The sequence below is a fragment of the Gossypium hirsutum genome, chromosome A12, assembly GCF_007990345.1.
Source record: "Gossypium hirsutum isolate 1008001.06 chromosome A12, Gossypium_hirsutum_v2.1, whole genome shotgun sequence".
Classification (NCBI taxonomy): Eukaryota; Viridiplantae; Streptophyta; class Magnoliopsida; order Malvales; family Malvaceae; genus Gossypium; species Gossypium hirsutum.
This window is the reverse complement of record NC_053435.1, coordinates 56,677,431-56,699,844: the sequence shown is the minus strand read 5'-3', so window position 1 is coordinate 56,699,844 and position 22,414 is coordinate 56,677,431. Positions and strand designations below refer to the sequence as shown.

General features: G+C 37.5%; 1 non-coding gene across 1 annotated transcript; it reads right to left on the bottom strand.

The window, feature by feature from the left end:
• Window positions 1–15,822: 15,822 nt before the first annotated feature.
• LOC121211966 (small nucleolar RNA R71) lies at window positions 15,823–15,933 on the bottom strand. The gene has a single exon (XR_005907180.1). It is a non-coding gene; the product is annotated as a small nucleolar RNA R71 (small nucleolar RNA).
• Between the last annotated feature and the right edge of the window lie 6,481 nt (window positions 15,934–22,414).

The following is a 22,414-nucleotide window of genomic DNA, read 5'->3' as shown; positions in this document are numbered from 1 at the left end:
AGATTGAGTTGAAAAATTACCAAACCAGAAAAAATAAGCAAATGTTGAATTAAAAACAATCACGTCAATCAAGAACTATTCAAGAACAAAAATAAGCTTCTTCACAGAATATGAATTTAATTGTTCAAGCTCAATCAACATAGAACTAAATAATAATCAATATTTTTTCTCTCTTTTTTTTATCTAGAGCAATAAAAAATAATTTAGCAAATCAAACAGAAGAGCATAATTAAGCAACTAACCAAATCAAATCCTGACAGAAAAGGGAGTCAATAAAACGGGAAAAAGTCTCAACAATAACAAAAAATGAGTTATGGGTTAACATTAATGGGTAAATCAATAAATAGTGTGTTAGGCTCAATGGGGTTCACTAATGGTTAATTACGAAGGTAGCCTTTTTATAGGATAAGTGGGTTAAAACCTAAGTGCCTTTATCACATCAGTATGTCAAATCAAAAGAGTGGCCTCGACATGTATAATCGAAGAAAGTTCTAGAAGACAAATCAAATTGACATACTCACAACCAATAATAAAATGAGCAAGAAAAATGTATTTCTCAAGGCACAAAATCTCACAAAAAATCATGGTTTTTGATCTCAAACTTGCAAATCTAAAACTTCAAGATAATACTTCAATTTAAGGAAATAACCTAAATTTTTTTAATTTCTGAAAAATAACTTATCATGCTTGATTCTATCATGTCTTAGAGTTTAAATCAACCAATACACAAATATCTACAAATTAATCCAAAACACATAAAAAAAATCCTAATTCGATAAAAAATCATTCTTTTGGAAGTATGAGAAAATTACTTAAATACAAGACATAATTTAGGGATTTTCTAATCATTATATAAATAGCCTCCCCACACTTAAGATGTACACTGTCCTCAATGTACAAACAAATATAATCATAGTATATGTAGAATATCATAAGAGAGGGAGAAAATTGAAACTGCCCTGAACATTTGATGAAATCACTAGAATGGTAAAAAGAGGAATTGTAGGCAAATCTAAATGTAGTGCACGATTCTGAGCAAACTAATATGAAAATAAACACAAATAGTAAAGAAGATTAAAAGGTTACAACTCAATTAGAAACAACCATAAAAATATAGTTCAAAAGATAAGAAACGAAATAAGTCTAAGAACATAAAAATAAAACAACTAAAAATAGACATAAACATAAACATAAAAGAAAAGAAAAAGAAAAAGAAAAAGAAAAAGAAAACAAATAAAATCAATGATCATCATCGTCAAAGGCATTGGTATTGTGAGTCACTAGTGCTGAAGAGGATATATGAAGGTGCTGACAAATCTGCTGCAATGTCGTGTCAGTACTGTCGAACCTTTGAAAGCAGTGCTGCTCGAAGTGAGTGAACTACTGGGAAAGGTCCTCTAAGGTAACAGCAAAAGAAGTAGGACAGTGACTCGAAGGTGGGACCTCATGGTGGACAGAGACATCACCAGCAAAGTTCTCATGCTCATCCTGTGCATCAGAATGAGATAGTCGATATTGAGGAGGTTCTACACCACGAAGTTGCTTGATTATCCTCATGTGAGTCATACTCGAGAATCCCTACAGGGACATTATTCCAACTAGTGTAAGGGAGGATGACTGCTCTAATGTGTCGAGGAGATCGAAGTGACATGCGAGTCGAGTCACATAAGGGCCTAAATAGATAAGGCCCTTTCTACTGCGCTCTGTCTGATGGTGAACAATGAGGGCGATGAAATAAGCAAAATCTAAGGTGTACCCCATGGCCATGCTCCACAAGAAATATGATTCAGTTGTACTGATAACTTCGGTGCTCTCTCTCCTACCAGTCAATGTAACACCCCATACCCGAGACCGTTGCCGGAGTTGGACACGAGGGGTTAACAGACTTAATTCCCTTATTTTTACAGTCCATTTTAAAAATTTCCAGACTAGCTAGCTAACTGCGTCACTGTCACCTTAATAATCATATCTTGAGTTCTAAAACTCTAAAATCAGTTTCGTAAATTTTCCCTGAAACTAGACTCATATATCCATCTACAATTTTTTTCTAGAATTTTTGGTTAGGCCAATTAGTACAGTTTATTAGTTAAAGTCTCCCCTGTTTCAGGGTTCGACTGCTCTGACCTTCATGCATTACGACTTATATATATCCCTGTACAGGGCCTCAATACTTATGCCGTTTGTTTCTAAAGAAACTAGACTCGAAAAGGAATCTATACATATATGGCATGACTTCTAACTATCTCTGGTTAATTTATAATGAATTTCCTAAGTTCGAACAGGGAATCCAGAAACCGCTCTGGCCCTGTTTCACGAAAACTTTAAAATCTCATAACTAGAATTCAAACACAAGTCAATCATTAAGCATTCCCATTTTCGGCTCAATAGCCACATACAAAACAGTATGATTTGGTTTGCTTTGTGACATGATCTCTATGCACATACGGCTACCTGTCATACGTATAGACTAATTAACTCAACATATAATTCAAGTAGAATCATTATATCACCGTATATTAGTTATGATTATACGTCATGACTTAATCAAATCGTAAACTAAGTTTCATTACTCGAAAACTTACCTCGGATGCTGTTGAACGATTTCAACGGCTATTCGATCACCTTTTCCTTTCCTTTATCAGATTTAGTTCCCCTTTGCTCTTGAGCTTAATATTAACAAATAAATTGATTTAATCAGTTTGAACATCAAAGAGGAATTCAAGGTATATTAGGCATTAGAGTCATATATGTATGAAATCACGAATCAAATTCAACATATTAGCCAATATTCTCCTTAGCCGAATTTTCTAAGTCAAGGTAAGCCATCAATATGCTTACCTATGGCCGAACATACACATCAACCTATGTGCTCATTCATGTGGCCGAATATGCATGTCTATGTTGAGGCCGATTGTATACTTAATACATTCTACAAATATGGTCACTTGTATTGACTAAATACCATTTTGTTTCAAGTTCAAAACTCGGCTAATACACATATATACACTAGAAATCAAATACTAACATTTGCACTTCACCTTAATAGCTAGCTTAGCAAACCTTGATTTAACATATAATTGTTCATAACACAATTTAAGCATACTCTCCATTCCATCAATTCCAAAACACAAACATTACTCAATAATGTTCAAAGTTATATTCGGCCTTAGCACACAACTTGCTAGCCGATTCTTCTCCATCTAACAACTAATGCACATATGTGCTTATTTGTTAGACTCTACTTCATCTAACAACAACCATATTTTTCTTCTACTTCCTACCATGGCCGAATGCTCAAGATACCTCAATACCGAAACTTTTAACTTGGGTTGCTTAAAGAACTTGGTGATGAGTTTAAATTTATCTAACACCTCAAGCATCATAACACATCCATATAGCTAACATGCTAATAGTATCAAGGCTTCAACCAAAAGTTTTGAAGCCTCTTAGTCGAATACTAACTCTCTAATAACCCCAAATCCATCCATGAGATAGTTAGAATTTAGACTAATCATCCAAGGGATGTATGAACTTTCAAAGCAACATTAAACATACCTTAGTCTAGCAACCCACCATAGCCGATTTTCTCAAAGCTCTATTTCCTTCTTTTCGTTCTTCTATTCGGCCAAGAACAACATGAGAGCTTTTTTTTTTTCTTTCATCATTTACCTTCCCATTATTATTTTATTGCCCATACTCCTTATTTTATTTTTTCCTAACATAAATCACTAACATAACATGTTTATGACATGTTTTACCCATAACATTTTGTCCACCTTCCTTGTCATGGCCGGCCACTATTAATTAAGTGGGGAAATTGACATGCAAGTCCACCCTTTTGAGTACATACAGTAATAGATCCTTATAGATTAACCTATCACATTTCAAAAGTGTCACACATAAGTCCTATTAGCTGAATTCACATGCAATCGACTAAATCGAAGCTTAAAATTTTCACACATTCATATTCACATATTTTAGACAATAAATATCATATTCAAATAATTTGGTGACTCGGTTTAGCGGTCCCGAAAGTGCTTTCCGACTAGGGTCACTTTAGGGCTGTCATAACTCTCCCCCACTTAGGAAATTTTCGTCCCCGAAAATCTTACCGGTAAATAGGTTTGGGTAACGTTCTTTCATAGAGTTCTCGGTTTCGCAAGTAGCTTCTTCGATTCCGTGTTTGAGCCATAACACTTTTACTAACGGAACCCTTTTGTTTCGCAATTCTTTCACTTCACGAGCTAGGATACGAATCGGTTCTTCTTCATAACTCATGTCGGATTGAATTTCAACCTCTGATGGATTAATTACGTGTGATGGATTAGATCTATAATGTCGAAGCATCGAAACATGAAAGACGTCGTGAATCTTTTCAAGTTCAGGGGGTAAAAGCAACCTATACGCAACTGGACCAACTCATTCGGAGATTTCATACGGCCCAATGAATCTCGGACTCAACTTGCCCTTACGCCCAAATCTGAGAATCTTTTTCCAATGTGAAACTTTAAGAAACACTTTATCTCCCACCTGATACTCAATGTCCTTTCGTTTCAAATCCGTGTACGACTTCTGACGGTCTGATGTTGCCTTCAGACTTTCACGAATTATTTTTACTTTCTGCTCAGCATCTTTAATCAAATCAACTCCGAAAATTTTTCTTTCACCGAGCTCGGTCCAAAACAATGGTGTACGGCATTTTCGACCGTACAAAGCCTCGTAAGGCGCCATCTTAATGCTTGACTGAAAACTATTGTTGTAAGCGAACTCAATCAAAGGTAGATACCGTTCCCATGAACCACTAAACTCAAGGATGCAGCATCTCAACATATCCTCGAGTATCTGAATTATCCGCTCGGATTGACCATCGGTTTTGGGATGAAAAGCAGTGCTAAAATGCAACTTGGTACCCAAAGCTTCTTGCAATTTCTTCCAAAATCGCGAGGTGAATCTCAGATCTCTATCCGACACGATAGAAATAGGTACCCCGTGTAATCTCACAATCTGAGAAACATACAATTCAGCTAGTTTATCCATTGAAAAATCCATGCGTACGGGGATAAAGTGAGCCGACTTAGTCAGTCTATCAACAACGACCCAAATCGCATCTTTCTTACTTGCTGACACTGGCAACCCAGATACAAAATCCATCGTTACTCGATCCCATTTCCATTCAGGTATCATGATTGGCTGAAGTTAACCCGTAGGCACTTGATGTTCCGCCTTCACTTGCTGACATACTAAGCACCTCGAAACAAAATCAGAAATGTCTCGTTTCATACCATGCCACCAAAACTGACGTCTCAGATCGTTGTACATTTTCGTACTCCCCGGGTGAATTGACATTCGGCTACAATGAGCTTCGTTCAGAATCATCGAAATGAGTTCTGAATTTCTTGGAACACACAAACGACTTCTGAACCTCAAACAATCATCATCATCAATTTGATACTCTGATTCCATATTCGAAACACATTCAGCCCGTTTTGCAACCAGTTCATCATCGACTTTTTGAGCTTCACGAACTTGATGAATCAATAATGGTTTGGCCTTTAATTCTGCCACTAACACATTGTCGGATAGAACAGACAAGTGTACATTCATCGCTCGTAAAGCAAACAGTGATTTACGACTTAAGGCATCCGCAACCACATTAGCCTTTCCCGGGTGATAATCAATGACAAGTTCATAATCTTTCAACAACTCAAGCCAACGCCTTTGTCGCAGATTCAAGTCTGTTTGAGTCATCAAATATTTGAGACTTTTGTGATCCGAATATACATGACACGTCTCACCAAATAAGTAGTGTCGCCATATTTTCAAAGCGAATACGATGGCAGCTAGTTCGAGATCATGGGTCGGATAATTTTTCTCATGTGGCTTCAGTTGTCTCGACGCATAAGCTACAACTCGACCCTCTTGCATCAATACGCAACCCAACCCAAGTAGGGATGCATCACTATAAATGACAAACTCTTTGCCTAATTCGGGCTGCACTAGTACTGGAGCTTCAGTCAAATAAGTTTTCAGTTGATCGAAACTTTTCTGACACTTTTCTGTCCATTCAAACTTAACGTCTTTCTGAAGTAGTTTCGTCATTGGTGTGGCTATCATCGAGAAACATTTTACAAACCGTCGGTAGTAACCGGCAAGTCCCAAAAAGCTCGAACCTCAGTAATATTTCTCGGAGGCTTCTAGTTAAGTATGGCCGAAATTTTGTTCGGGTCAACACGAATACCCGATGCAGATACCACATGACCCAAGAAGCTAACCTCTCTCAACCAGAACTCACACTTACTGAACTTAGCATATAACTGCTTATCCCGTAAAATTTGCAACACTAATCCCAGGTGTTCAGCATGATCGGTTTCATTTCTCGAATAGACCAAAATATCATCGATAAACACAACTACAAATCGATCCAAATACGGTCTAAAGATCCGATTCATCAAATCCATAAATACCGCAGGGGCATTAGTGAGCCCAAACGGCATCACTAAGAACTCGTAGTGACCGTATCTCGTTCTGAAAGTAGTTTTGGGTATATCCGAATCTCGAATTCGCAACTGATAATAACCCGATCTCAAATCTATCTTTGAAAACACCGAGGCTCCCTTTAGTTGATCAAACAAATCATCAATGCGCGGTATCGGATATTTATTCTTTATTGTCACCTTATTCAGCTGACGATAGTCGATGCACAACCTCATGGTTCTGTCCTTCTTTTTCACAAACAATACTGGTGCACCCCAAGGTGAGAAACTTGGTCGAGCGAAACCTCTATCCGTCAACTCTTGCAACTGAGCTTTCAATTCCTTTAATTCCGTTGGTGCCATACGATACGGAGCTATCGAAATCGGTGTAGTCCTAGGTACAAGCTCGATGCCAAACTCTACCTCCCGAACAGGTGGTAAACCCAGTAATTCTTCGGGAAAAACATCCGGGTATTCACAAGCCACCGGCACAGATTCAAGTTTCCTCTCTGGCTCTTTATTATCAAGTACGTATGCCAGATACGCTTCACACCCCTTTCTCACATATCTTTGAGCTAACATCGAGGATATTATTGTTGGCAATCCACTCAAGACAGTAGACTCAACTCGGATTATCTCATTATTTGCGCACCTCAAATCAATAGTCTTGCTTTTGCAATTCATAACCGCATCATGCACGGTCAACCAATCCAAACCAAGAATAACATCAAATTCATCAAACGGCAAAAGCATCAAGTCCGCCAGAAAACAGGAACCTCAAATTACTAGGGGACATTTCTTACACACTTTGTCGACAAGCACGTAACGACCCAAGGGATTTGACACCCGAATTACAAACTCAGTAGACTCAACAGGTAGAGTCTTACTGGATGCTAAGGTTTCACATATATAAGAATGAGTAGAACCAGGGTCAATCAAAGCAATCACATTAGTATCAAAGAGAGTAAAAGTACCGGTAATAACATCTGGCGAGGAAGCATCCTCGCGTGCGCGTATGGCATAAGCTCTAGCGGGAGCACGAGCCTCAGATCTGGTTGTAGCATCTCTAGATCCTCTCTGACCGCCACAATCATTGCCCGTGTTTCTGGACGGTCTACCCCGAGCAGTAGTAGCCCCTGGTTTCCCACTCTGATTTACATTTTGTTCAGACAGTCTCGGGCAATCCTTGATAAAATGGTCAGCTGATCCGCATTTATAACAGGAGCGGTCATGGAATCTACAACTCCCCGAATGCCATTTACCACAATACTGGCACTCTGTTCTATCTCGACGACCGTTTCCAACACTGGCGACCGAAGTGACTCGTGTACTCACAGGGGGTCGATCACGATCTCGTCTAGCAAAACCTGAAGTGTCTCTAGACCGGCCTAAGTCATCTCTAAATTTCTTCGATGACTGTTGGAAAGGCTTTCCCGAAGATCTCTTACGAAACTCCTTTGCTCCCATCTTCGAAACGTTTACACATTACGGCTTCTGAGGAAATGCATTCTCGTGCGTACCGGCTAAGCCTCACAAATTTTCGTTCATATTCGGTAACTGACATGGAACCTTGTTTAAGTTCAAGAAATTCCTTCCATTTTTGATCCATGAATCTCTGACTGATATACTTTTTTCGAAACTCGGTTTGGAAAAACTCTCAAGTTACTTGCTCTTTGGGCACAACAGAAGTCAACATATTCCACCAATAGTAGGTAGAATCACGTAGCAAGGAGATAGTACACTTTAGGCACTCATCGGGTGTGCAAGATAGCTCATCGAGTACCCGAATAGTGTTGTCCAACCAAAATTCAGCTTGCTCGGCATCATCGCTGTCCGTAGCTTTAAATTCAGTAGCCCCGTATTTTCAGATCCTGTCAACTGGGGGCTTATTCGACCTTATTTGGTCAGTTACCAGAGGTATTGTAGGTGCGGAGGTGGTATTAGTCGGGAATGGAGGTTGTGGAACAGCCGTATTAGTTCGAATGTATTGGTTGAACCAATCATTCATCACGCTATAAAAAGCTTGTCTAGCCTCATCATTCGGATTGCTAGCAATAGGTTGAGAGTCCGCCGGCGCTGTCCCTTGTGTGGGAGCAGGCGCTACACTCTCAAGATCATCAGCTACCGCTCGGTCGGGATCGGGATCCATTACTATAAATAAACACATTTGCAAATGTCAGAAATCACCACACTATCAAATAATCACAAAATGGCATGTATAGCTAGATCCAAACGTATTACGGTAGTCCTGGAATCGACTAAACCGTAGCTCTGATACCAATAAAATTGTAACACCCCGTACCCGAGACCGTTTTCGGAGTCGGACACGAGGGGTTAACAGACTTAATTCCCTTATTTTTACAGTCCATTTTAAAAATTTCCAGACTAGCTGGCTAACTGCGTCACTGTCACCTTAATAATCATATCTTGAGTTCTAAAACTCGAAAATCAGTTTCGTAAATTTTCCCTGAAACTAGACTCATATATCCATCTACAATTTTTTTCCAAAATATTTGGTCAGGCCAATTAGTACAGTTTATTAGTTAAAGTCTCCCCTGTTTTAGGGTTCGGCTGCTCTGACCTTCATGCATTACGACTTATATATCTCCCTGTGCAGGGCTTCAATACTTATGCCGTTTGTTTCTAAAGAAACTAGACTTGAAAAGGAATCTATACATATATGGCATGACATCTAACTATCTCTAGTTAATTTCTAATGAATTTTCTAAGTCCGAACAGGGAATCCAGAAACCGCTCTGGCCCTGTTTCACGAAAACTTTAAAATCTCATAACTAGAATTCAAACACAAGTCAATCATTAAGCATTCCCATTTTCGGCTCAATAGCCACATACAAAACAGCATGATTTGGTTTGCTTTGTGACATGATCTCTATGCACATACGGCTACCCGTCATACGTATAGACTAATTAACTCAACATATAATTCAAGTAGAATCATTATATCACCGTATATTAGTTATGATTATACGTCATGACTTAATCAAATCGTAAACTAAGTTTCATTACTCGAAAACTTACCTCAGATGCTGTTGAACGATTTCAACGGCTATTCGATCACCTTTTCCTTTCCCTTATCAGATTTAGTTCCCCTTTGCTCTTGAGCTTAATATTAACAAATAAATTGATATCAGTTTGAACATCAAAGAGGAATTAAAGGTACTTAGCCCTTATATATTAGGCATTAGAGTCATATATGTATGAAATCACGAATCAAATTCAACATATTAGCCAATATTCTCTTTAGCCAAATTTTCTAAGTCAAGATAAGCCATCAATATGCTTACCTATGGCCGAACATACACATCAACCTATGTACTCATTCATGTGGCCGAATATGCAAGTCTATGTTGAGGCCGATTGTATACTTAATACATTCTACAAATATGGTCACTTGTATTGACTAAATACCATTTTGTTTCAAGTTCAAAACTCGGCTAATACACATATATACACTAGAAATCAAATACTAACATTTGCACTTCACCTTAATAGCTAGCTTAGCAAACCTTGATTTAACATATAATTGTTCATAACACAATTTAAGCATACTCTCCATTCCATCAATTCCAAAACACATACATTACTCAATAATGTTCAAAATTATATTCGGCCTTAGCACACAACTTGCTAGCCGATTCTTCTCCATCTAGCAACTAATGCACATATGTGCTCATTTGTTAGACTCTACTTCATCTAACAACAACCATGTTTTTCTTCTACTTCCTACCATGGCCGAATGCTCAAGATACCTCAATACCGAAACTTTTAACTTGGGTTGCTTAAAGAACTTGGTGATGAGTTCAAATTTATCTAACACCTCAAGCATCATAACACATCCATATAGCTAACATGCTAATAGTATCAAGGCTTCAACCAAAAGTTTTGAAGCCTCTTAGTCGAATACTAACTCTCTAATAACCCCAAATCCATCCATGAGATAGTTAGAATTTAGACTAATCATCCAAGGGATGTATGAACTTTCAAAGCAACATTAAACATACCTTAGTCTAGCAACCCACCATAGCCGATTTTCTCAAAGCTCTATTTCCTTCTTTTCTTTCTTCTATTCGGCCAAGAACAACATGAGAGCTTTTTTTTTTTCCTTTCATCATTTACCTTCCCATTATTATTTTATTGCCCATACTCCTTATTTTATTTTTCCTAACATAAATCACTAACATAACATGTTTATGACATGTTTTACCCATAACATTTTGTCCACCTTCCTTGTCATGGCCGGCCACTATTAATTAAGTGGGGAAATTGACATGCAAGTCCACCCTTTTGAGTACATACACGAATAGATCCTTATAGATTAACCTATCACATTTCAAAAGTGTCACACAAAAGTCCTATTAGCTGAATTCACATGCAATCGACTAAATCGAAGCTTAAAATTTTCACACATTCATATTCACATATTTTAGACAATAAATATCATATTCAAATACTTTGGTGACTCGGTTTAGCGGTCCCGAAACCGCTTTCTGACTAGGGTCACTTTAGGGCTGTCACAGTCAATGTGTGAGCCAAGATGGCAATAATGTAGTGTAAGGCCGGAGGAAAGAAGTCACCTTCGACTGACTCAAGTCATAAGGCGTCATGCTCGTCGTAAGATCTACCCAGCGAAGAGATGGCGAGTACTGGATGTGTCGGTATAATCAAACGAACCCCTTCGCACTCATAAAATCGGTAGTGTAAAGTCCCAATGCAGCATCAAACTCTGGGACAGTCATATGTCTCACTGTACCACCGAGTCTGAAAGAAATGGTGTCCGGCTTGTCATGGGTCGTCATCACCTACTGCAGGAAAAATGTTGAACAAAACTCCAAAGTGAGCTCTGAGTATGTGGGTTCGATGATGGAAAAGAACCAGTCCCAAGTAGGTGTAGCAATGATGGCATGGACATGATCAGTTAACTAGACCTACTCTAAAGTGGCCCAATCAATGCAACGGCCTAATCCTAATGGCCTCAATTGAAGATGCTAATATAAGTCCTTCTGGGGACCCTACGAAAAATGAAGATAGGGGTGGCATGAATCGGAGAAAGCACCAGAGAAGGTTACGCTCGAAGTCTTCCGCTTTTTCAAAGTGGATACGGCGACCTTAGATTTGCTTCGCGTGTTCGTCATGATGAATATGTAAAAAATAAAGTAATCAAATATTAAAATCAAATGAAGTAAATAGACAAACCAATTATAAGCAAGACAATCCAATAACTCATGCAATAATCGAAGTCAATTATCAACAACTCGAGGAACGAAAATAAATCGACGACGAGAATAACATAAATAATGATCCTAAAAGAATCCAAAAGAAACACGAATAATCAATAATAGTAATAATAAAATACAAAAATAAGTAAAAAATAATACTACTAATAATAAAAATACGAACTAAAAATAATATGAGTAAACAGGTTATCGCAAACATATTCAATTATGACTAAGAAAATAAAAACAATGACAATAATGATAATAATCATCAAAATAGTAACACAAATAACAAAAATAATAAAAATAAACTATAACCTAAACATATACTATTAAATAATAAAAGGGATAACAAAAGCAATAATACTAAGGTAACAGGTTAAATAATAATAAAATGATAATAAGGAAATTACTAAATAGAATAAATACGTTAAAATAAAATTAAGCAAAAGAATGAAATAAATAAATTAATAGATTAATTAAAGAAAATAATAAACTATTAAATAAATAAATGAATAAAAATAAGGCAAATAGGGGGGACCAACGGGAGATGGTGGCCGGAGTTAGGACGGAGGGTAATGCAGGGGACGGGCGTGGTTTAGTGACGAGGATACGAGGCTCCGACGAGGAGGAAAGGCGTGGTGAGGGAGTGGATGTCAGAGGTGGCTTGGGCACGTTTTAGAAATGGAAGAGGGGAGATGGGGGTGGTTTGGCAAGGCAAGGGAAGGGAAGGGTGAAAGGAAGGACAAGGGAAAGAAGGGAGAGGAAAGGAGAACAGAAAATGGGCAGGAGGTGAGGCGAGGGGAGGGACCAGGGGGAAAGAAAAAGTAGAGAGGAAGAAAGGGGAAGAGGGGGAAGGTGTGTGGTGGAGTGGTGAGTGGAAAAGGAAAGGAAAGGGAAAGCAGAGAATAAAATGGTGACAGAATGGGGAGTTGGGGCTGTTGGTTAGGGAAGGCGGCGAAGGGGTAGGAGACCGGTGGCGGCTAGGGCAGGAGAGGAAGAAAAAGACAAATTATAATAACTCGGTTTAAGCTAAATCAAAACAGTGGTTTCAGAACAAAAAATTCAAGGTTGTTAAACTATTTAACATTATTTTTAGTGTTTACAGCATGTTATTTGATATGTGTAAAAGTTTTTTGATTTAATTTTATCGATTGGTTGTTTAATTTGAAAAAATGACTTAATCGCGTAAAATGTAAAAGTAGCATGCTATATGTTAAAGTGCTTAATTGCTTTAATTAATTAAAAATGAGGTCCTTATGTGGTTATTTGACCATTAAACAATGTGATGGACAGTCATGGGCATATATTATAAGGTTTTTATATTATATTATAAAGGTTAATTTTGTAATTTAATAATAATGATTAATAAAATAAAACAGAAAGAAAAACACATGCATGTTCATCTCTTTTTTCATGACCGAATATTGAGAAGAAAGAAACCATCTTGAAGCTTTTGAGTTCGGCACTTAGGAGACATGATTTGGTATGTTCTTTGTTCGGTTTTTGATAATTTTTATGTTTTTGAGATCGTTGCTTCGTATACTAGCCAGCCCATGCTTAAATTTTCGATTTGGTTGAGGATTTTGTGTTTTGCCATTGATGGTAGCTTGATGTTTTTGTTGTTTGATGATGAAAAATAAATAATTGTTGATAGATTATTATGTTTAATTAAGTGATTTTTGATAAGAAAAATGCTTATTAAGGATTAAATTATGAAATTTGTAAATTGAGGGGTCAAAATGTGAAATAAATGAAATTAATGGGCTGCTAGGGACCTAGGAAAAATTCGGCCAAGCATGAACATGTTGAAATTTTGAGTATTTTGTGTTGTTTTGAAATAGGGACTAAATTGTAAAAATATGAAATGTTAAGGGCTAAAGTGAAAAATGCTCATTTATGTATTTGTGGATTAAATTGAATGAATATATAATTAAATAAGTTAAATTTGTATTAATTTAGATCAAGAAAGGAAGAAATCGAATTTGAATCGGGGGAAGTCGAAAGTTGTTGAATAGTTGATAAACCGTAATTCATACATATTTTCATCCCATGCTTAGCACATTTTATGGAATATTTTTCCTTTAATTTGGTGAATTTGATGCTCCTAATGCCTTGACTTCATGTTTTTATACTTAGGTGAGCATAGAAGAGTGAAAGGAACGAGAAACGGGCCAAAAATGGAGAAAATGGGCCAACGTACGAAATCAACACAGCCTAGACCTTCTCACACGGGTAGACCACACGGCTGTGTCAATTTGGTAGAATTGAAGCACAACTCACACGAGTGGACCACACACCCGTGCCTTTTTAACAGGCTTGACCACGACCTTAAGAAATCGCACACGGGCGTGTCACACGGGCGTGTCCCTGCCGAGCCCAAGTTTAGTCCAATTCGAAAAAGGCCAATTTTGAGGGTTATTAGGCATTCCAAAGCCTATAAATACACCCTAAAGGAGGAGGAAAAAGGAAGGCACAGGGAATGAAGCAGGGAACTGCTCAAGGAAAGCCCATTGATCCATCTCAGAAGCCGGATTCATTATCAAGACTGAAGATCTCCCCTCAATTTCCCTTCAGGAGTTTTGGGTTTTTCTTTATGTTTTGTATTCATTATTCTTCTGAGATGTTTACCTTTTTAGTTATGAACTAAAACCCCTAAATACCTAAGGGGAATGAAACCTAAGATAGATCTTGTTATTATTATCTGAATTGTATGATATATATTTGGCTTGTTCTTAATTATGTGTTCTTAATTCTTGTCTTGATATTCCAGGATATTGATTCAAGTTAAGCTCTTATTCAGAGGAGGAATAGACCCTGTCTAAGAGTACATTTGTCATAATTAAGTGGAGTTGATTGCGCGCCTAGAGATAGGGTGATAAGATTTTGCCGGATTAGGGTGAAACCTAATAAGGGGATCCATAGATCGAGTTAATGCAACCCTAGGGAGTTAATTGGAAAGAGATTTCAATTATTCAACCTAGGGTTAGATGTTGTTAGACTCGAGAGGGATAATAAGATAACTTAGGGATTTCTACGAATCAAGTCAAATGAATAAATCGTCCGATTCAGAGTCAAATAACAAGTGAAGTCTAGGTGATTTTTCCTTAGGTATTGTCTTGATTCAATCGTTTTTCCAAAAATTAATTCTCCAATTCTATTTTCTGTGATTTCTTAGTTTAGTTAATTAGTTAGTTAAAACAAACCCCATTATTCTTAGGCTAGATAATAAAAAGACAGTCATTACTAGTACTTTTAGTTCCTTTGGGTTCGACAATCCAGTCTTGCTAAAACTATACTACTGTTCGATAGGTACACTTGTCTTCATCGTAATAATAGTTAGCTTCAAGAATGATTCATTATAAATATTTAAAACCTGACACGAATACCACGCATCAAGTTTTTGGCGCCGTTGCCGGGGAACTAAGATATTAGGAACACTCGATGTTTATTACTTTAGCCGTTTTACTTTTATTGCAATTTAAGTTTTTATTTTGTTTTCTAATTCTTCATTTATTTTCTTCTGGCAGTTTTTTTTTATAATTTATGACTAGAAAAAACCCGTCAAGACCATTACTTTTTGACAGTGGGATCGATCGCACAGTTCACAAAAACCAAAGAGAAATAAGGTGAAGCTTAAGATACACAGAGAACGAGCAAGAGGACGATATTCAAACCCCAACCGAGGAGATGGCTGAAAACCAAGAAAATCCGCTACCTCCTGCAATTGCTGTTAATCAAAATCCTACTCCGCGTAGTATGTATGATTATGCTAAACCTAATTTAACAGGAACTGAGTCAAGTATAGTTAGACCTGCTATTGCTGCAAAAAATTTTGAACTGAAACCTAACACAATTCAGATGATACAATAGTTTGTTCAGTTTGATGGTTTGCAGGACGAGGATACCAACGCTCACTTGGAAAATTTCCTAGAATTTTGCGATACTTTTAAAATCAATGGCATTTCTGATGATTCCATACGTCTTCGATTGTTTCCTTTTTCGTTAAGAAATAAGGCTAAACAATGGTTAAACTCGTTACCACGAGGGTCAATCACTACATGGGAACAAATGACCGAAAGTTTTTTATTAAAATAATTTCCACTGGCTAAAATAGCCAAATTACTTAATGATATCTCTTCTTTTGTGCAGATGGATTTAGAAACACTCTACAATGCATGGGAGAGATACAAGGACCTTTTGAAAAGGTGCCCTCACCATGGGTTACCGCTTTGGCTACAGGTTCAAACGTTTCATAATGGCCTGAATCCTTCGACTCGGTAGATGATTGATGTAGCCGCTGGAGAAACTATCAATAATAAAACACCTGAGATGTCTTACGAATTTATTGAGGAGATGTCACTAAATAACTATCAGTGATAAGTTATGACAACAAACCCGATGAAAGTAGCCGGTGTTTTCAACCTTGTCACGGTTACTATGCTATCTAACCAAGTAGATCCAATGATTGACGGTTTGTGTGGTTCTACTCAGGTACATCCAATGATGAGGTGCGATTCAAATGGAGGAGGAGCATGCACAGAATATCAACCCTTCAGCCCTTAAATCGAGGAGGAACAAGTCCAATATATGGGTAACAATAACTCTAGATCCCAAAATAATCCATATAGTAACACTTATAATGCAGGTTGGAGGAACCATCCCAACTTCTCGTGGGGCGGTCAAGGAAATCAAAAGCCACAACATCCTCCGGGTTTTCAACAACCACCTTACCAGCAGAAAAGAAGCTGAACCTTGAGGAGATGCTAACCAAATTCATCTTGGTGTCAGAAACTCGTTGACAGCACTCAAAAATCAACAAGCATCTATCCAAGGGCTCGAAACTCAGATTGGACAGCTTGCCAAATTGAGTTTTGAATGACCACAAGGTAGCTTGCCAAGCAATACAGAATCTAACCCAAGGGAGCAACTGAACTCGATTACTAGTCAAGATGAGGAACGGTTAGTCACACCTAAACCAGAACCAAGGCAAGAAACTGAGATAAGTAAAGGTAAAGGTGAGGTAGACCACAATGAGCAGAAACTGGTAAGTACAGAATACAAACCTCGTGTGCCATACCCTAATGCAACAAGGAAAGACCACTCAGATGAACAATTTGGTAAATTCTTTAAACTCTTGAAAAAATTACATATTAACCTACCGTTTATTGAAGTTCTATCGGAGATGCCAAATGCAATGAAATTTTTAAAAGAGCTTTTAGGAAATAAGCAGAAGTTAGAGGAGGCTTCGCATGTGAAGCTAAATGCAGTTTGCTCAGCTATTCTACAGAGTAAACTACCCAACAAATTGAAAGATCCAAGGAGTTTTACAATTCCTTGCTTAATTGGTAGTTTAGATGTTAATAATGCATTAGCTGATTTAGAGGTTAGTATTAACGTCATGCCTTACAAAATGTTTAAACAACTAGGTCTTGGGAAACCCAAACAGACTAGGATGAGCATTCAATTAGTAGATAAAACTATAATATTTCCTAGGGGTATTATTGAAGATGTGTTAGTTAAAATTGATAAATATATATTTCCCATTGACTTTGTTGTTCTAGACATAGAGGAGAATAGCAACACCCTTTTGATTTTAAGAAGGCCCTTTTTAGCAACTGCTAGAACGATTATTGATGTTGGCATAGGTGAGCTCACACTTCGTGTGGGAGACGACACAATCACCCTTTAAGCTCGCAATTCCGGCAACACATCAAAAATTGAAGGTGATTGTCTAAACCATTCTACTAAAACTGACAATATGGTGCAACCTACTTTGCAGGAAATGAGTTTGAAGGAAGTACATGAGCCATTTTCAAGCAATAGTAGAGGACCTATTCATGAAGAACGAAGGCTACAAATCGAGGAGCTAGATGAATGGCAGATACATAAACCGAGAACACACGATAAACCAAAACTATGCCAGAACAAGCTCAATACCTTTCCAAATCAACTTAAGGTTGGAGATAAAGTTTTATTAGATGTCGCAGATCCTCATATTATCATTGTCAAACCGAATGAATAAATTCCTCTTACGGTACTTAGCATTTTCCCATTTGGTACAGTCGAGGTAAATCATCCCAAGTTCGACACTTTTAAGGTAAACAATTATAATATCCCGAATTAGGGCCTAATCGGAATAGTGGTTTCGTGACCATAAATCCAAGATAGAAATAATTATTTTATAATTATTTTGAGGTTTATGATATGATTGCATGATTGTGTGAAAATTTCGTGATGAAATTCTAAGCCTAAAGTGCTTAAATTGAAAGTAGGGACTAAATCGAATAAGTTGCAAAACTTGCATTCTAGAAGTTTTTAGTATGAAATTGTTTTGGAATATTAATGAGGAGGTCTTAAATAGCAATTTGACCAATTTTAAGTTCATGGACAAAATTAGGACATGGAATGAATTTTTGGAAAGTTTAGTAGTAAGGGTATTTTGGTCATTTAGTTATTAAAATGAATTAAAAACAAAATTAAAAGCCAATTTTGTCCATCTTCTTCATTAGGCCGAAATTTCAAGGGTTCTCCATAGCTAGGGTTTGTTTCAAGCTTCCAAGCTCCATAGTAAGTGATTCCAAGCCCCGTTTTTAATGATTTTTACGTTTTTGAGATCCCGGTAACTCGATAAAGCTTATGTTAGCAATAATTTAACCTAGGGTTTATATTTGGAAAAATACTCATAGGTGAAATTTGTGTATTTTGATGTTTTATGATAGAATATGAAGTTTTAAATTATGTTAGACAACTTGTACTACTCGATTTTAAGCAAAAACGAGTAGAAGGGCTTAATCGATAAAAATACCTAATAGTCACAAGTACATGTTAGAGTGAGAATTTGATGTTTCCATAGAAGAGAAAAGTGATCAGCATGTTGTAAAACATAAGAATAAGGAATAAATTTTAATCCCGAGCCTAGGGGCAAAAATGTAAATATGCAAAAGTTTAGGGGTAAAATTGTAATTTTGCCAAAATTTGAGTTAAGGATTAATTTGATAATATGAGTATTAAATAAGCTAAATGTGTTATTTTAGATCAAGAAAGACGTGGAATCGACCTCAATCGAGGAAAAGAAAAGATTGTGGACTAAATTGCAAAATCTTTGTATTTTGGTACCAAGGTAAGTTCATGTGTAAATAATGTAGCATAATGGTTATTTTTAAGTTATTGATGTTAATTATATGTTATGCTGAATTTTATTATGAAATGTATGCTTTGTGGTTAATTCCAAATAATATGTAAATTATGTGAACTACTTGTTAAATATAATTGTTACCGAGAATTGATTTCGGCATTCTACGGAAGACAGCAAGGATAAGTGTTCGAGGAAAAAGCCCGTTTGAACCTTAGGAATAGATTAGGATACAAGTGACATGTCACTAGGATGGTTGAGCATCCGAACTCGTTAAGTTGAGTCCGAGTTCACTTATGGATGCGAATGTCTGAACTCGTTGAGTTGAGTCCGAGTTCGTGAGATGTAACTAGGCATCCGAACTCGTTGAGTTGAGTCCGAGTTCACTTATGGATGCGAACGCCCGAGCTCATTGAGTTGAGTCCGAGTTCGCTTATGGGCGGGTTACATGATTGCTTGATTGCATATATGGCACTTATGTGCAAGTTATCCATGTATCCGAATTATATTCCGATGTGTTCAACGGGTAAAGTTCTACTCAAATGGAGGAATATTCGAGATGTAAAGAGACGTATTGGTAAGTGATGTGAAATGGATATTTTGAACAGGTATGTATTTAACCCTCGGGTTGGGTATTGATACAACCACGATAAGGTAATAAGATGCTGAAAAATGATTAAAAATGTGATATGTGTTTTAGTGATACATGCTAATGTTGATTGGTATGACTGTTTGTTATGTTACTTATTATTTGCATATGAACTTACTAAGCATTTATGCTTACTCCCTCCTTCTTACTCATTGTAGTTTTGGACAAGCCAGCTCAGGAGTCGGGATAGGTCGAAGACTCAGTCACACTATCCGGAAGACTTTTGGTAATGGCTTGTAAATTTAAGTATGGCATGTATAGCAATATACCTTTTTTGTGTAAATGATCTTATGGTATGGTGATGGAATGGTTGAGGAAATGCTTGATAATGATAAATTATGAAAATAGTTAGTTTAGATTATATTTGATGTTAAGGAAAATTATTAAGATACTCAGTGCATAAAAGCTCATAAAATGGATGAAATTTGCCATAAACAGAATACTACAGCAACACTGACGTGAGTTTAAAAATTTACTAAAAATCGTAGAAATTGAACTTGGTGATGGACTACATATCAAATTGAAGCTTATTATGTCTAGTTTCACATGAAACAAATCAAACAGGTAAAGGAATTATATGTTACAATATATTCGAATTTTAGTGAAACAGGGTCATAGCAGTTTCTGAATCCCCTGTTCCAACTTTAGAAATTCACCATAAATTGTAAACATATAATTAGGTAGTGTATTTTATATTATCAGAATCCTTATTGAGTCTAGTTTCAGGAGAAATAAACCTCATAGTCATATGGATTTTTTACAGAGAGAAATGTTGTCGTAGTAAATAGAGGTCAGACCAGTCAAGTCTTGAAACAGGGGTAACTTTAACTAATAAACTGTGCTAATTGGCCCAACCAAAAATTCTAGAAAAAAATTAGTAGATAGGTATATGAGTCTAGATTTATGGAAAATTTATGGATCTTGATTTCGAGTTTCGTAACTCGATATATGATTTTTCTTGTGACTGTGATGCAAGTAGCTTAAAAGCTGTGAATGTAGAAATAAATAATCCAAAGTTCTAAATATGTTAAATTAAGCTTAGTAACACCTCATACTCGACTCCGGCGACGGTCTCGGGCGTGGGGGCGTTACAACAATACCCGCCTAAAACCTTATTTTGATGAGATTCACAGCAGGAATTAAGAGTATAAACTCCTCGAACCACCATGATCATTCAATGGAAAGGTAAGTCGAGCTTAGACTATAAATAAGCGCTTCTCGAGAGGCAACCCGAGCAATAACAATATTAATTTCTTTAAATTTTAGTTTTAACATCTAACATACAAACCGACTCATGGAACATAGGCTTTTGAAAGCACACACGGCCAAGAACACAGGCGTGCTTAGTACCGTGTGGAAATAGGACAAAGATTTTCCCTAGCACGGGCTACGATAAATCGCCACGGCCATGTGTGAACCTGCCAAAACAACACGGGTGTGCGACACACTCGTGCCTTGAAACCGTGGTCGAACCTATCAAATTAACACGGGCGCGTGACACGCCCATGCCAAGCAACCAAGGGCGAACCTGCCAAAACAACATGGGCGTGGCCCTTCACACATGGGAGTGGGAGAAGCGAAAAAAGACAGACACGGCCGTGCGACATGGCCGTGTGCACTAACACGCCCAAGGTACACAGGCATGGGAAAATTTTCAGATGCGCCCAAATTCAAAAATTCGTGAATCACATGGGCAAAAATTGGGGAACACGGGCATGTTCCCTGGCCGTGCGTCCCAAAATCTATAAATACCATTCACTATTCATCATCTCCCTCACCCAAAATCCCTAACCCTAGCCACTGCAAGTCCACACGGCCTCTCTAACACTCCCGTGCGTCACTTCCAACCCCATTTTTTATGCTCATTCTCCTCTTTCTAGCGTTTGTTTACTCTTTTCTCTATTATTTTACTGATTTCAATGCTATTTATCATAGTAATCTGCACTTTTCATGTTATTTTCATCTTTCTATCACTCAAACTTCGTATCTAGAGTAGTTATCCTCCTTTTCATGTTGAAGTTCTTAATTATTTCATGATTTCTATGCTCCATTTGACTATTTTACGTGCACATTCATAGTTAAGTAGATAAATGTATATTTTTAAATTTTGTTTTGGTAATTTTTTTTATTTTCTTAGTCAGTATATTAGGCTACATTCATTCATGGTTATTGTTTCTATGGGTTTCATACTATTAACCCCACATAAATTCATTCTTTAGATATCTCCATTACTTATTCTGATAGGGTTATTTGGCACATTTACTTTGGCTATTATAGTATAGATTAATGTGTAAGCCCCATGGAAAGTATTCACATTCCACTTCAATTTCCATTACAGGTACACCATGTCATCTTCACAAGGAAAGAAAGTCGTCGTCCTTGCTTCGAAAAAAAGGAAAGGAGTGTCATCTTCCTCGGATCCTACCCCGAAAATTTGTCACCCTTTCCTGTAGTTCCCATTGGGACCCAAGAAGAACTTTTCCAGATTCTACGGGCCCGACCCTTAGAAGTGGGCCGCTGTATAGACTAGGTCGCGCTAGAACAAGTCCAACTCGCGGATGCAATTCGGGCCCTCCTCACCATCGACCCTTGGGGGCTTTTCTATGAGATTCTCGAGCCGACATATCTCGAACTCACTATGGAACTCTGCTCAACGTTCCATCTTTAGACTGTGATGACCCGTTTTAATAACCCGGGAACAATCCAATTTCGCCTCGGTGGTCTAGTCTACCAATTGAACGTCCTAGAGTTTGGAACCGCTTTGGGTCTATATACAGAGGAGTTTAGGGATGAGAACGACCTCGACACTCTCCACCGCCACATCCACTACTCTCCCTCGAAGTGCTGGGGCGCCCTCACCCTCGACGCTACCTCCTACAATCCTAGCCACTCCAAGACATCAGCTCTCTCTCCATCTCTGTGG